Genomic DNA, 17,064 nt, shown 5'->3' with positions numbered 1-17,064 from the left:
AACCTAAATCTGATCAACTATTTTTCAATATGAACTAACAAAAAGCAAATTTTGCACACTCTAAACGTTTAGACATCAACAATTGCTCTTAGCATAATGGTTTTATAAAATAAGTATGTTTGCAAAGTAAAGCAAAATCTTGGATGACTTTTGAGAGATATGAACTCCCATATATATGTATATACACACATACATACACACTCTTCATTAGTTCTAGCAAGCCTGTTCAAACAACCCCCATCTTCAAGGATCACATTTTCATTATCCATGTCAAAGTACCAGAAAAGAATGAGAAGGGTGACATGGTATTAGAAACAAAGTCTTGTGTTTTCAACATAAAACACTTCAACTTGTATTTTGGATGTTGCCAGATCTACTCTGAGACTTTAGTTATGGCATGTGATACTCCAGCTTGTCGCTGTGCATGAGTTTTTGCATTTTCAAAAGAGAAATAATACATCCGTAACTTATGCTGTGTTTCTTTCTCATTCCATGGGAGAAAGCTTTGAGGTCCAAAGTAAATTCAAACTGAGAGACAATAAAATATTTTCTATGAAAGTAAAACCATCAGAGTCTACATAGACACTATTTTTCCCTTAAAAAATCAAGTGAAAAACAAAGTGAGAGGGAGGCTTTCTTTGCAGAATGAAATCAACTAAATCTTACTCTTTCTTGGATGTCTTGAAGCTGTCCTCAGAAATGTGGTTATTGCATCCCTGGTGGAAATCTTTTGCCTCTATTGCATCTTCATGGCTTTCTGAAAAAATGGCCTTGCAAGCTAGAATTCCCATTCACAACTGAAGTGTTAGCACATTCACTTGGAATCACCACAAAGCAGGTGGGGTTTAGTTCAGGTGTCAGTTCAGATCCATAGCTATGCAGTTGTCTCCCAACTTGGCAATCACAAGTTTTTCCTTTACTCTCTTCCTCCTCTGGATAACAGCAGAATCAGTCAACTGTCCTGGTGTTAGGTAAAGACCAGTAAGTCTTTTCACATATGCCATGTCATTGCCATCGTTTAGTCATAATATTGTGCCCTCTAACAATATCAAGCTGTGACCTGTGGAAGGATCAGACTTCTACTCTTAGATTTAACTGTACTAAAAAGCCACTGAAATGATTCATGTCTACACCAATAATTAAGGCCAGATATTCAAGTGTGCATAGTGATTTGATACACCTTTCATGTAACATTAGAAATCTGAATTTGTGACTAAGTTTAAATAACAAAATATGTTAGACATCACCCAGAGAAATGATGATCATCTGCACTTGTCCTGAAACAATCAGAAAGGCCTGTCCTCAGGCCTTTAGGAAACTGTTAGGAAAATTCAACTCTTGAAAATAAGTACCAGTTATTTCTGCAATAGTACATGGCCAGTCTAAACACTAAAAATGCAAAAAAAAAAAATTTAAAAAAAAAATCTTTATTTATGCCTGCTCATTACAGAATAACATCATCTTACACAAAGAAACCAAGAAAATAAATGGCTTAACAAAATACTTCAATGTACAGTTAGGAATTCTAAATAGGACAGTTTGCAGTGGTTAAATTTTAGTAGAAATGTATTCCATGTTTGAAATTCACAAAATATTTATTTTGCTAATTGTTACATAATTATTTTCCTCTGTTTCACAGACTGTTAATTACTTGTGCATGGTTTCAATTGGCATATGCCAGTTAGTGTTTTGAATCTCTGTTGGTCATTCTGCCGGCAAGCAAAGATCTTCAAATGCTGCCATGGTTTTTCCTTTGGCCATTAAGTGACAACAGATAAAATGAATGTCCTAACATTCCAGTGTCCAAATGAGGGAGCCAGGAAATTTTCAACAGTCTTTATTTGGCTGTTGAATTGAAGTTAACAGTAAACAGGTAATATACTGGATTAACACTTCAACAAATTATTTAATTATTAATTGGGATACTGGAAATTAAGGGTCATCTGTATTATGCTCCCACACATATTGCTTTTACACATCTCTGTGATGCATGATAAATTTGAGGGTAAGCAGGCTGTCTTACACAGGTTAGAAAGACTGAATTTATATCTCACGGCCAAACTCAAAGCTATGTATAGCTTTCCCAGCATTAAAAAGGCATCCTAAAAAGAAAAGAGATTTCCCTCAGCTCAGATGTTTCTCATTCTTGCCTCCTGATTGTCAGTTTAAAGACGCAGCAATTTTTACTTTTATTCTGAAAAGAATTACAGGCAGTGAATACCTATGTAGAATGTTTGCCTGAATAAAGGGAGAAGCAAAGAAGAGTAGGGATACAACATCTAGGCAGAGTAAGTAGAGTTCTGATAAACACCAAATTGCAAAGACAGCCAGTACAATTTTTCAGGTATCTGTCCACTAGTTGTCACTATTTATGGATAATAGATAATTTAAAATCCAAATTTATGTGTTTGGTATTCTGGAATATATATCAAATTTGAGTACGAGTTAAGTGAAGACTGTGGTAAAAGACACAATAAAAGCATTGCCTAGAAAGCCTTATCATCCTACCAGGATTTTGTCACACCTTGTGAAATTCTTGATGCATTTCACTTTCTGTCTATCCAGTGTCTGTTTTCCCTTAATGCATCCCATATTCATACTTTGGCCTTATACAAGATAATACAAAACTCTACATATATTTGGCCATTTGTGAAGATCTCCTTCTTACAGAGCTTTTCCTACTTTTGGGAGACAAGGACTGGTACTGACAAAAAATTAGGAAAATGCATTGTGGATATGTTGAAGGTCTGGTCTTCTATGGTATTTGCTATCTTAGCCAAGCAATGTTTCAGCTCCAGAAATAACATACATATATACAATTTCACTTATATTAATAAGGCCTCCACACATGGCAAACAAAAACTTATTTCATTTTAGTAAGAAGTTTATGGAACAGAATATACTTTGGGGTGTAGAATATATCAACCCCAGAAACAGGCAGTCAGTGCTCTCCTCCTCTTCCTCCAAATAAAAAAGCCAAACACAAAGGCAGAGAGCCACTAGGGAATGTATGGCAAAAGCAAGTGATGTTATTTGTCCCAAAGTCACAGTCAAATAAGAGATGGAAAGAGAAATTCTATCAGGCGAGATCACAACTGGTGCTGACCAAAGAGGCTGAATCATTGAACCAGTAAAAATTTTTAAACTTAAACACTGGTTTCTTAGCAAGTTCCAAAATAGAACTATTTGAATAATCACAGTAGTTCACAAATTATAGCAGTCTGTGATGGAGTTATTTCAACAAAGAGGAATTACTCAGGAAAGAGTGCATGTGCTGTATCCCTCTGAAAAGAACAAAGGGTCATCAATGTCACCAACTGCCCATCTCCCAGCAAAACCAGCAGTTATAAATCCCTTTTTATTCTTAAATTGAGTCTGGAATCCCACACCCAAGTTAAAAATAACTAGGGCTGTCCCAATATGCTGTTAAAAGTTAGTGTTTATCTATATGAATATTTATTACACTACAGATGAAGGGAGATGTCAGTCTTATTGACACATTATCCAGAATTTATTGATGATTATCAAATATTCTGATTAAAGAAGATAAAGAATGGTATTCGACTGCACAGAAGCATCATACTGTAATACAGTATTGGCCACTTACAAGTATACCAAGGTCCCAGACTAGTAGCCAAAACAAGAAATCAGCCCGTTTTTCTTCTTCTAAGAGAAAAGTAAAATATACAGTATAATAAGGTGGTAAAATTCCAGACAACCTGTGCTTGTTTAGGGAATGAATATTAGAAAATTGGAGCATCCTCTGAAATACCTCCCAGTACAAGATAAGAAGACAAGACAGAAGTTAAGCAGTCCTCATTGAAAAGATTTAATTACATCAAGACTTAATAACAATTTAGCTGTTTTTAAAGTATTTTTTCATTATGGTCAAATAAAGAGATTGCAGTTCTAATGAAAAATTCTTTTGACATTTAAGAAGATTTTGAAAGAAACATTTATTTTTATGATGACAGACATAAGAGACCTGTTTTATGATGGCTTTGTGAATGACAATGAAAAATACTTTCTTTATAAGAAAACCAGGTAAACAAACCCAAGAGGGGACCAGACACATGTTGCATTTCTGAAATTTGTTCTGTTTGCTTTAATTCTGCTCACTGCAGTTATTGCACACAATCAAAATAACTGCCCCAGTTGAGACTGAATACTATTTTCTCTAGTTAAAATAATGAGACGAAAAAGGCCATGGAAGTTTCAGTGGAGTATGATGAGCCATTGGCTCAGAAATTAATGCTATCAAATAGTTAATTTACAAGAAGATAACTCTGCACACTGATGTAGAGATGTTGGTAACATAGAGACAAGCAGTTTTACCTTTATGACACTGGAAACATCAGCCCAGATGGAGCCGAGCTTAAGCCAGTTGAGTTGCTGCATGGTTTTCACTGTGCAGCTGTTAATATTTGCGTTTCTTCCATAGGTTATGCTTCCTGCTTAGCCTATCCTAGTTTTTCTGCTGTGCATTGCAAAACACAGTTCTGAATTTTTAAAGAATTAGAAGTTTTAACTGACAGGTTTCCTTCCAGGTTTTTCTATTTGCCATAATTGAACTAAATGTAGTCCTTTTAATAAGCGTTAATGAATTAACATTATGCCAATGATGTCAGTATGTAATTTTTCAAGTGTGTGATATCTTCAAATGATTGATACATTGCTAAAGCCCGACAACATACAATTCATTTTATTATACAAGCATACTGTGATAATACATGTCAAATTTCAGAAAAACTAAATAGACCATTAAGGTCCATAACAACTCTTCTAATAGAATTTGGTATACCAAAGAGCAGAAAAATTCACAGTAAAAGATTAAAAGACTATTAGTATCAATATCTAAGTTTTACTGCAGCATTCTTTCCTAAAGCAGAATGCATATAATTCATGCCTGCCTGCCCAAGATGAAACATTTTCTTGCCTCTAAAAGTACTCCAGAATGTAAATATTGTTTCATATGTTTTTCAGTGATATATCTTATCAGCAAATTCATGTCAATGGATGCCCTGTTAATCGTAGGGAATATTTCATCCAGCATAAATAGTTTTATTGACTGAAGTGCCATTAGTATAGCTGCAGATTTCAAAAAGGTTCCTGTCTCTGAGCACATGATTATGGTAAATGCTATGGGAAATGCACAGTGCATTTTCTTTTACACACATACAGTAAGGGATGATCAAAAACCTGCCGAAATTAATTTCTTAAAAAGTATCTAAATGCAAAGGATCTGAAATTTTTGCATTCTCTTCTGTTGTTGCCCTAATTTCATGTCTTTTAAATCTACACATGTGTTTATGAATATTACGAAATATGTTTATAGACTTTGGCATATTGAAAATGTACTTTTTGACAAATTAATCAAAAATTATTTTAATTTTAAAAGAATTTCAGAAATTAATATTTGAAATGTGGACAAGTTATAATTTTACCTTCATAGAAAAAATGGAAATGGAGGCTATTAATCTATACCCCTTCCTTTTGTTATACTTTTTTCAATAGGTCCATATATTATTTAATGGGTTTTGTAGAGATACACTTACATGAGTTCTGTATCACATTACAGCTGATGAATGCCCAACACACAGGTATGTTATGAAAGGTCATCAGTTACAAGGGAGACTGCATAATGTATGCTTACTGAATACATTTGCAAGTTCTCTACACTGACTCTGTATCGACTTTGGCAACAGCAAGCAGGGAAACTTGGAGCATGAGTGACCCTGGAACATTGTTTAACTTCAGGGAGTTACTGGGAGGTCTCTTGACTTGGAGGTTGCATTCAGTACAGGCAGGGCTCCTCTCAAGAAGAGCCAATGAAAATGAATCCCAAAGCATTCTAATGCTACGTCCTAAAAAGACCGCCAGAGAAATGCCCAAAGATAGCAATAGGTATTTCAAAAATTTCCCAACTCCTAAATTTTTCAGATTTTCTTAATATAGAAAGAAACAAGGACCCATTCTGCATAGAGATGAGAATGAAATGACCACGACTTCTGCTGTCTTGCTGTAATTCTGTTCCGCTGCAATTTTTTTGTACTCTCATTATGAGAAGTTTGTAGCTTGTTCCTGACATAAGGGATGAGCTCTGTTCTGCTGTCCAATTCTGTTAAGAACAAAAAGCAATTTCCTGCACTGTCTCCCCTGCTTCTTGCCACTGCTAGTACTCATACAAAAATCTTCCAGTCTGACCTACTGTTTCAAGGAACTCTTGAAGCATAAAAGAGTAGCCTTAGGGAGCTACAGTCACTCTTACTTTAGTTGGGAAGGATTTCCAACATGCCAAGAAGCATAAAAATATGCAAGTAAACATATGCCCCATCATTCATTAGGAGATCATATCTGCACACAGTATTTAAAAACTGAAATTTGATTCTGAAAAAACCCCTCTATTCTGGAGAATTTTGGATGAGATTAAGTATTGTATAAAATTCTCTTGATTGTTTCAGTCAACATGCTTGTGCAATCCTCCACAGAGCTGAGCCTTGAGATCCCATATCAGGTCAAGTGAGGCTGAGCACATGGGGAGAAGGTGAGGTTAAAAGCAAAGCCACCCTAACTGCCCATGCTCATCTTACCTGTGAAATCCAGCAGCCCAAGAGGGTGCAATGCAAGTTGCTCTTTTTCCAGCCTCTGTAGGCATCAATCCCATTAAGACTGTGAAAGTCTGCTTCATTATCCAGACATCTATTTCATTATGAATATCTGTCTAGACGTAGCAGAGATCAGAGTACAGCATCACTCATGGTCCAACACACAGTGCAACGACCACAAGCAAAAAGCTGTGCAGTGGCCTGAGCTAACCTCTGTTAGCTCCTGCCTGCAGAGAAAACCAAGAAGCAGCAGAGCAGCTGAGGACTCCTCATTGCTTGCATGAAGAGGCTTTCTCCCAAAAATCTAAATGAAGACTTGACAGTATGTCTTTGCATACTCTCGCATTCAGTGAGAGGAGAAATTTAAGGTGTTTTCTCTCTGTAACAATTGATATGTTTTCAAAGAAGACAAAAATTAAAGTCTAATTAAAGAAGAAAGCAGATTTTGTTGCCATAATATGTCAGTTTCCCATGGATTTCTAAAGGATAAAGAGGAAGAAACATGGGTTAATAGCTTAGCATATGTCTGAAAGCATTAACACCTTCTCAGAGTAGTATCTGTCAACAGCAGTAACATTGTTAGTGGCAGCGTACACAGTGCAGCTGTAGGAACAGTTGTGCATTTTATCACCTTCATTCTTCCCAGAAGCCCAGACCAACAGTTTGTGTTCGTTCTTTGTTTTACCACACAGGCTTCTTAAAAATTGTGTGTTGAAAAAAAATCTTGTGATAGTCTGGCAGCCTTTTCTTAATCTCTTGCTTCATTACCTTGTGGACATAATTGAATCAAGTAATGATAAATTTACATTTTTTCACCTACAAATTTTAGAAGCAAATTTTCATTGTTCCAAGTCTACTCTTAAAGTTATATATAAACATTTCCAGAAATGCCTAGCCATGGATATGCACACATTAAAGAATACAAATTAATTTTCCTTTTGTTAACTTTTACTACCAATTAAATTAACTTAAAAAATTAATTTGGTGTTGTATTTTGTTCTTGTTTGGTAATGAGTGTGACACTTTACATAATTCAAGTAAAGGCCATCTAAAAATATTTTCTGGGTAACTGAGATTGTCTAGTGTGCAAAAAAAGACACTAAAACACTTTTAGAAAATAATGATGATGCTGAAAGCAAAAAGACTAATTGCACATGAATCTGTAGGGGCAGTGCCTTACATGATCTAGTTCTCTTCCTGAAAGTGAACAGCATCTAGAAAGTACATTCCCTTTTCTGCTTCAGGTTCCCCTTAGGAACTGAAAAAGTTGAGCTTTCTTGGGCTAATCTTTTAATAACGTAATTTAGTAAAACTTAACTAAAAATTTAAGCCCCCAAAGATAAAATTAAATTAGGACACTTGGACTCTCAATTTTATTCTTTCAGTCCTGGATACAGGGCTATCTTTTGGCAGGGATGCATTCTACAGCTATTATTCTTGTTGAGTGTAAAATTTAAAGGAACAAATATTTTGTCTTCACAAGAAAAAAACTTGAATCATTGAGAAATAAATATTGCAACAAAACCCCCTTTGTTTCAAATTTGTCCTTTTCCTTCCCCCCTTATTTTTGACATCTCTATTACTAAAAATTGACAGGAACAAATAGCATTCCTCATAATCCTTAGTGCATGCCTTACAGGTGAAAAATCCACTTGCTCTGCCACAACATAGCATCTTCCTCCTTCTGACAGCTCTCACAAACACACAGCAGAACTTGAACCTCTTTGATTTGCCCAGTAAATATATATTTATTAAATTCTCAAGTCAGTTTTGAGCTTCTAATTGGCTAGACTGTCTAGTGAAATAGTTCAAGAAATTAACCTAAATTTCTATATGAATGGCTGATTTGACATCTTTATATTATTGCCAAATGATTTTGTGTTTTGTGGGGCTTTATTGCTTATTTGTTTGGCTGGTTTTCTTTAGATTGATTGTCAGTACTGTCTTGTCTTTACCTATCCATAGTCCAGAATGTCCCCGTATGGGTCAGTTATTGTAGCACACATTTAATCTTCTGACTTTCCACTAGTAAACATGTTTTCTTAACACCTCTCAACTTGCTGCACAGTTGTCACCATTGGCCTGAACATCTCATGCTTCTCCCAGAATGTTTTGTTGCCCCACGTGCCTTTCCTGCCTCTACTTTGTGCCAGACTGAGCTCCCAGAGCATCAGCTTCTGCAGCCTTGCTCCTTCAGCTGAGCAATGTGCTGACCACATGGATTAACAACAACTGCCAGTTTCCACTAATTTTAATGTTTGCTTCCATTCTTCATTTTTTAAATGTACGCATTTAAAGATGTTGCATAAAGTTATGGAAACTGTGTGGGTTTGTTCCATCCATTTCTAGATTTCTATCACCCTTCTGATTTCATCTTCTGTTACAGCAGCTGGACACAAATCAGCACAGCTGTTAACTGGAGTTTATGCTTAAATATTTACAGCTCTTACAGCTCTGAATAGTTTGAACTCAGAATTGAGTTGCTTATTTATTTTTACTCCATGAAACAAAGAAGTTTGTTGTTGCTCAATCCGTAAATCCCCAGATTATCTGATATAGTGGGATCCTCAAGCTCATGACATGCAATTATAATGCATTTCCCAAGTTGTTTCTAAAAATCTTCATTCCTTGCAATCACTATGTGCTGTGTAAAGCTCTCTGACAGGTACTTGAAATATGATGTGTGGAGTTCAAAAAGTGTAGGGCTGCTTTTAAACTGTGTTAACAGGATTCTCTCAGTGGATGATTAAACAAATATCTTTCAGTCACTTGAATACATATTAACAACACCAGCTAAATTTTATACTAAGAGAATGTTTGACAGCAAATCAAAATCACATTTTTAAGGGGGCCTGTGCAATGTGAATGTGTCTCTGAGTGCCCATTCCTACAGTGCAGTTGCCTTTCCCTCATAGCTTCAACATTGCTTTCTGTACTGCTCCTGACACACAGAGTGCCTTGAGTGGACAGCACTTACAGAAGTGCAGACTAATTAAAAAAAAAAAAAGATTATTTTGATACCCCTCTCATGCAGTATATAATCTTATGTATAATCTTATGTGTTATTGACTTACCATAACCCAAAGACTACAATGAATACAGAATTATTAATTTCCTTATGGGATTTTGTATGGTGGTTTCACTATGGCATCTGAATTCTTTGAAAACATTAATGAACTGATCCTCCCAACATCCTTTAGAAGTTAGAGGATATTTTTATCACTATTTTACACAAGGGAATGGAATATTTAAGATAAAAGCCAAAATGTTCAGAGTGTCAGCTAATTTTATTTGCCAATTTTGAAAGTCTAAGGTTCTGAGTTTTCCAAAAGCTAAGGGATTTTTAAACCTTTTCATATGTTCAGAGCAAAGAACCTGATTCCACAAGTTGCTGATGTGAATGCAAAATGTTACACATGTTCAACATCATTTGATATCAAGCTTCAATTGTCTCAAAACCAGCACCCAAAATGGAGGAACTTGAAAAATTTGCTGTGAGTGGTAGGCCCATTTCCTTAAAGGAACCATCACTTTGGCCAAAAACCAAAACAGCATTCTTTTTCCTTCGAGCCTTTTGCAAGATTACTTATGCAAGAAATGAGATTTTGTATAGAGCTCTATCCTCTTCACTCAGATCATGGCCAAAGCAATTTCATCAAAAAGGCTAGAAATATTGAAGAAAAAAAAATGTCACTCTTATCTGTTTAAATTGGAAACTACGTAAGATGCCTGTGTGCAAATGGGAAGACTTAGAGAGACACAAATTACCCAGGGACTGAGGAATGAGAATTGAGCCATTCTATAATTTCAACATATTGTATTCAGTATTGTATATTGTATTCAATATATTCAGTATATATATTCTGTGAGTTTCCATAACACCTTTAAAATTCTGGATGCATGAGTTGTGTGAAGGCAATACAGTTTTTAGAGCTTTCTAGTAGAACCTTCAGTGCTTAAAAATTTCTTAATCTTTGACGTTTCTATGAATCTCAAATGAAATATCCTAAAGCAATCACAAAATTAATCCCTCTGTACCTTTCAGAATGTTTAACGTATATTTTCTCTTTTATGTGAACAAGAACAAAAGAGTGTCACAGAATGTTAGGAAGACTAGGAAATGCATGATTTCAAGGTCAACTGGAGGGAAGACAAACTGTGAACCAGATGAAAAAGCAAAACCAGACTATACATTATGATGCAAGATGAAAAGATGAAAATCACTATTTCCAAATTTTATAGCTATATTGCAATATATGTGTATTCTGGGGTTTTGTTTGTTTGTTAGTTGTTTTTTTGGTTGTTGTTGCTTTGGATTTTTTGTTTTGTTTGTTTGTTGTAGTTTTCTCTGCTGACTACACAGGATTGTCAGGAAGACTACCCTCTTGGTATTAAGCACTTAAGACATTAAGGAAAAACCCAGAATATATATAAATCCAGTAAGCCCTGTCTCCTCTCTTTACTAACACCCCTTACCAGATACTAAAGGAAATACCAGAACCAAAGATGAGAATGACACTGAGCAAACCCTCCTGCCTCCCTATTGTTCACTGCTCTGAGCACCTGTAGAACCAGTCTCTCTGTATTCAACAACTCCCCATAACCATTTCTTCCACAGATTTGAGTAACCAGTTTTGAACTCAACTCTTCTAACATCCATCACATTTTAAATTCCAGACTTTGTCATCAATTAGGCTATTCAGAGAAGAAATGCTGTGTTTTGTACCTGCCCTTTAGCTCTCATACGGTAAGAACGAGTGCATAATTGTTGTCTAGTCCCTTTTTCCATGACTCGTTATTTCATATACCTTGAACATAACTCCTCACTTCCAGGGTGAAGTGCTCCTAAACTACATTACTTGTATTCAGGTTGTTCACTACTTTAATTGCTCCTCTTATCCATTTTTATACCCTTTGTAATTCAACTACATTTATTTGAAATGTGTAGGATAACACCAAGATTCAGGCAAGGAATTTATACAATGGTTTGTTCTCCATCCATTTTTGTGCTATTTTGACCACAGAGACGATGTTTTCATGGCATTTTACAATATCTCCAAGATCTCTTTCCTGAGTAATAATATCTGAGAACTCAATGCCATGTACAGTTAGTTCTTGTACTTTATTTTGCATTCATTGATATGGAGCTTCCTTTGTTATTTTATTGCCCAATCCTTCAGCAACTGACATGCTTCTATGTCTCTTCATAGTTAGCTTTTGTTTCAGCTAACTGAATAATTCAATTTCAATAATTTTTGTCAGTTTATCTTAGAATCCCTTCTTGAAATAATTTGTGAATATGATAAAGCCTATGGATCTAGCACACTTACGTGAACTGCACCAGTATTCTTTCCTCTGTTTTAAAAACTGAATATGTATTCCTACCCATTGTTTTTGACTTCTAATTTGACAAATTAAAGCTACATGGATCCCCCTGCCTTTTCCCCAAAGTAGCGTTACTTCCTTACCAAGAGCTATCTTCTGGCAGATTTTGAAAATATAAGTGGACTACATTGTGCAGTTATATCTCAATTATAAGCCTAGAGTCTGTGAAGCAATTTAATAGATTTGTGAGACCTGATTTCCCTCTAATGAAAGACTAGAGCATTAGAAATGTTTTCTAATAGATTTCTTATCACATTATTTCTTGTATAGAATACTACATCTTCTAAAAAACCCAACCAACAAACCAAACCAAAAGAACAATATTCCCTATTTACAAATCATTGATACTAAGAACAACTGAAGCAAGAGGTTTTATATCATAGTTATTCAGATATCCTAAATTTGACCTTTAGTGCTTTTGGCTGGTGAGACAGCTGTATTACTACTCCTTAGAAAAATTTTCTGTAAAATATTTTCTATTTGATCTTCAGTCTGAGAATGCTTTCCTTCCCATTAAATAATAGAATGATTCAAGTAGGAAGAAAGTTTGTAAGGTTCATCTAGCTCAGCCTCAAAATTTTTCAATGCTCAAAGCAGTGTAAACTCTGAGTCCCACAGGCTTTTGTCCACTTCTTTCTTGACATCTCCGAGGACAGAGATTTGACAGACACATGGGCAACTTGTTCTAGTGCTCAGTTATCTTTACCGTTAGAAACACCTCCAGTCCAATTTAGGACCACTCCTTGATCTTCCACCACACATTGCAGCAGAGTATTACCCTGTCTTCTCAGCCCCTCTGACATACGCTGCTGTTGGCAGCCAAGTTAAAATCAAATCCTGCTCCCTCAGCCTTTGTCTTGTACTCCAACCCTGCACCACAGTGGTTGCAAAGGTTCCCCCTGGTTATCTCCTTTAGCTCCAAATGGCAGTCCTGCCCTTGAGCATATCAGCTGCACCTCCAACCCCAGCCCCCATCTTGGTGACTCCTGCCAAATTGATAAAGGTGCTTTTGATATTTTCAACCTCAAATGACAACTTTACCTGTCTATTGCCAAAAGAAGTTCTGACAAGTCTCATTTAACATATCTCAATAATTCCTCTCAGATTTCTACACTTCCTTTAAGGTCTCTATCATGGCCTTTTTTCTTTGACTACTTTTTTACTGAATCACTATGCACCTGCCCTTAGACGGGTGAATTATTTAATTACTAACTTTCATTTTTGGCAAATTATTTTAAAATATTATTTAAAATTATTTCCTTCCTCATATAAATACAGATTCCCCGTTTTTATTTCCAATATTGAAAGACTCAGATTTTGACTTCTAACTTTCTCTCTTATTTGTCTTTTAAGTATTTTTTCCCTTCTCTTCCCCACAAAGGTTGATTTGCTAGATACTTCAGGTGAACAGCTTCAGCATTTATCTGCCCCTTACCGATTACTTTTTAGTTTCCCCGCCCCTTTCCAGGTTAAATACTCTCCTGGTTTTTCTGGGCTTCCTTCCCCACCCATTGTGGCTTACAAAAGCTGCTGCATGTGAACATATTAAGAGAGTGATTAAGATAACTTTGAGGCATCACCTATATGCTGGCTCAGGCAGTATCTAGAAGTTTAGTCTGCATCATAGTGTCAGGAGGGACTATTGAATCTACACATGATTAAGCCTCTGATTACAATGGTGTTTTCTTACTTTTAAAGATTGTTTTCCCTTATGTCTTGATGCAGTTTGGGATGAATAACAGGAATTTAGTTACTTAATTTCAATACAAATATGTTTCATGTTAATCATATAGTTAACTCAAATCACTGGTTTCCCAGTCTGCTTCAGAATACAGAACTGCTATTATACCTAGAGTTAGTCTAGCTGAGTATCTTTTTGGAGACATCTTTAAGTAAATGAACTAACTGCTTCACTGAAATGCAAGGTGCAGTAGCCTCTATGTGCATGGGCTAGCTAGCTGTGAAAACAGCATTTTCATCATCTTACTGTAATACTTTGTGAAATATAACTACAAGTATTCAGTTAAAAATAATGCCAGCAGTGTAGTGGACTAAAATTCAAACACAAACCAAAAATTGTTTCAGTTAAACTCTTTTAAAGCATGATTTATTCTACTGTTAGATTCAGTCACTCGCTTGTAGATCTTAGATGTACAAGAGTCATGCTACATAAAACCTTTAGACTTGATGCATATAGCACAATTAAATTTAAAACAACAGGGAAATCAGGAATGTTTTTTCCAAGAGCACTACATAGCAGAAAAATTAAACAGGCCATTCACTATTACATCTATTCTCTATTAATTCAGCTCTCAGAATTTCCTGCAGTGAATACTACATATTTTACTCCTCCAATGGATGAATTTTCTAAGAATGTTTACTTTCTCTAGTTGTTAAAATTAATTTCCTTGTGCCTGTTTACAGACTCACATTTTTGAAAATCTAATCAAAATGAAAGAAAACTAATGAAAATCCAAAGTATTTCCATAGTGGACCACTTTGCTAACATAAATCTATTTTTGCATTATGTTGTCAGGCTTCCAAATAGTACCTGCTGTCTTCTGCAGCCAAAGTACCAAACTTGCAAGAACAAGACACCCACTTGCCTCAGCAGAGGATATCCCAAAACATTTCTTTCAGTGAGCAAATGCTTCGTTACCTTCAGACTGCTATGGAAACTTCTCCCACTACCATGAATTACTTTTTCTAACAATCCAGTCAAATTCTTGTGCTTTGTCAGTTTGGCTGGACAGCAAATATAATTATTTTATATGTTATCTTAATCACAGAATATTCTGAGCTGGAAGCAACCCACAGGGATTAGCAAATTCCAGCTCCTGGCTCTGCACAGTGCAACCTTAAGCCTCAGGAATCACACCATTTCAAAGAACCTGTCGTCAGACACAGGAAAGATTGATGCCTTGAGACATTTTGGGATGCATGTGGATAGGTAGGGCGCAGGTCAGGCCTTGCCATGGTGAGGCAGTGAACTGCTCCACAGCCCCCAGCTCTGCAGCCTCTATCCCAGCCAAGCACAGGCACACTGGAGGCAACGCTCCACTCTGCCCTAACCCAGCTCCTGAGTGCCTAAATGACCAGAAGCCCCACCCAAAGGAAAGGCACACGGGTATTTAAGGCCAAATATGAGGTGAAGTTTCATCTTGACCCTACCTTCATCATGGAGTTTCTATCAGAACACTGCTGGAATCCAGAAATGGGTAGTTATAGGTGTGTCTTTCTATCTTTCTTCTTCTTCTAATTCCCTCTTCTTGGAATTACTTGGGTCACTAAACATCAAATAGGTTTAAAGTTTGCTAAGCTGAATGGTCCAAGTTAATACTCTGAAAAGCATTTTATGTTGATTGAATGTTGTTACAATAAGTAAGTGAGTAACAGTACAAACCATAGCCTGCAGCCTTTGTGTTTTTGTAAGAATTTCCCAGTGGGACAAGATCTTTAACGTCCTTTTCACACTTGCAACACTATTTAATTCTGCATGATACAATAGTGAAATCAACATATTGTATTACTTCAGATAAATGCTATTACTTAAATTAGTTTGTAGAGACAACCCAGCAGGTAACAAAGTAGATTGGCAAGTAAATGAAATAGGCTGTATCATACCTCCACTGCTTCCCAAATACACTTTGCTTTCTACCTAACTGGCAATCTGACAAAAAAGCTTATTAAGCAATGAAAAGTTATGAAAGGTTTTGTGCCAGCAATATGTGTGGAATGTGTTACAAAGGACTTATTATTATTAAGGACTGCTTATGAAGTCTAGATGTGTTCACAGTATGCAAGAAAACAAATGTACGTACAATTAATAGTGCAGAGTATTACTCAATAGCAATCTGAAATACCAAAATCCTGTGTCAATCTGCTGTATCTCTGGAAACACTTAATTTATACTGGTTATAAATGGTAGATACATACCTAGCTAACAAATCTATAATCAACTTCTGATTGAATAATTTCTCGTGTCAGTTTTTAATTTTCTCAATTTTTTTTAGTCCCTGCAAGTGTTGCAATTGAACCAATTCCACTCAAGGGTATGCAAGTGACATTAAGAAAACATGAGGTTTATCAGTGTTATGTTTTGACTGACTATCAAAATGGTGCATGCAACAAACTTGTCTAAAAACTTTTCAAGATTGCTATGGACATCTACGTGCAAGTCTTACATGCCACAAGAGCAAAGTTAAACTATATTTATAACCAAAACCCAACATGCCTCTTGTACACGATATCAACAAGAGTAGCTCCCTCTACATTTTACATTAAACACTGAGAATATGAAAAAAAGTCCATAATCAACAATGGTCTCCATAATTTTAGCTGTATCAGGTGCCAAAATCATAAATTAAAATTAATTCCAAAATCTTGTTCATCATGGTATGGAAATAATGCTGTTCATCATGACCCTCCCTCTTCATCCTACTGAAATTACATCACCTTGCTATGTGGACATGTCCCAAATTCTACTTTTTAGGCTTCACACAAGCCGTTTCCATGGCCAAAATTTCTCAGTTCTCATTACACTACAAGATCACAGGCTTACCACAAATATATCACCCATAGTCCTAGTAGAATTCAACCAGGAGTATTCAATTTCTGTCATCCTAGTAAATTTAACTAGTAATGCCTATTTCTTAAGAAATTATTTCTTCCTCTTTGAACTTCCCCAATGAAGACCACTTCTGCAACATTGTCTGCTTCTTCCACCAGTGGTCCTGAAAGCATTTGCAGGCAGCTCTCATTTTCTTCTTCAGAGGCTTCTGAAAAAAGCTCCTTCAATGTGCCAAGAATAAATTCTGCAGCATACTTCACGTTACTGAACTGATCAGGTTGGGAGATCCTTGCTTCAGACAGTTGTCTGACACAACTCAAACTACTTCCCGGACTTCTTCCTCCAGCTCTCACCAGACTGGAGAAATTCACACGCCTGCATTTGCACAGGCCAAACACACTAGAAGGACATTCTGGAGGCTGGGCAGGCTGTCAAGGTTACAGTACCACGACACATAAATTGCTCTGTCTCTGAATATTGATAATTTGCTAGAAGCCATTATAA

This window comes from Prinia subflava, chromosome 5 (genome assembly GCF_021018805.1).
Source record: "Prinia subflava isolate CZ2003 ecotype Zambia chromosome 5, Cam_Psub_1.2, whole genome shotgun sequence".
NCBI lineage: Eukaryota > Metazoa > Chordata > Aves > Passeriformes > Cisticolidae > Prinia > Prinia subflava.
Note: the sequence above shows the minus strand (reverse complement) of the source record.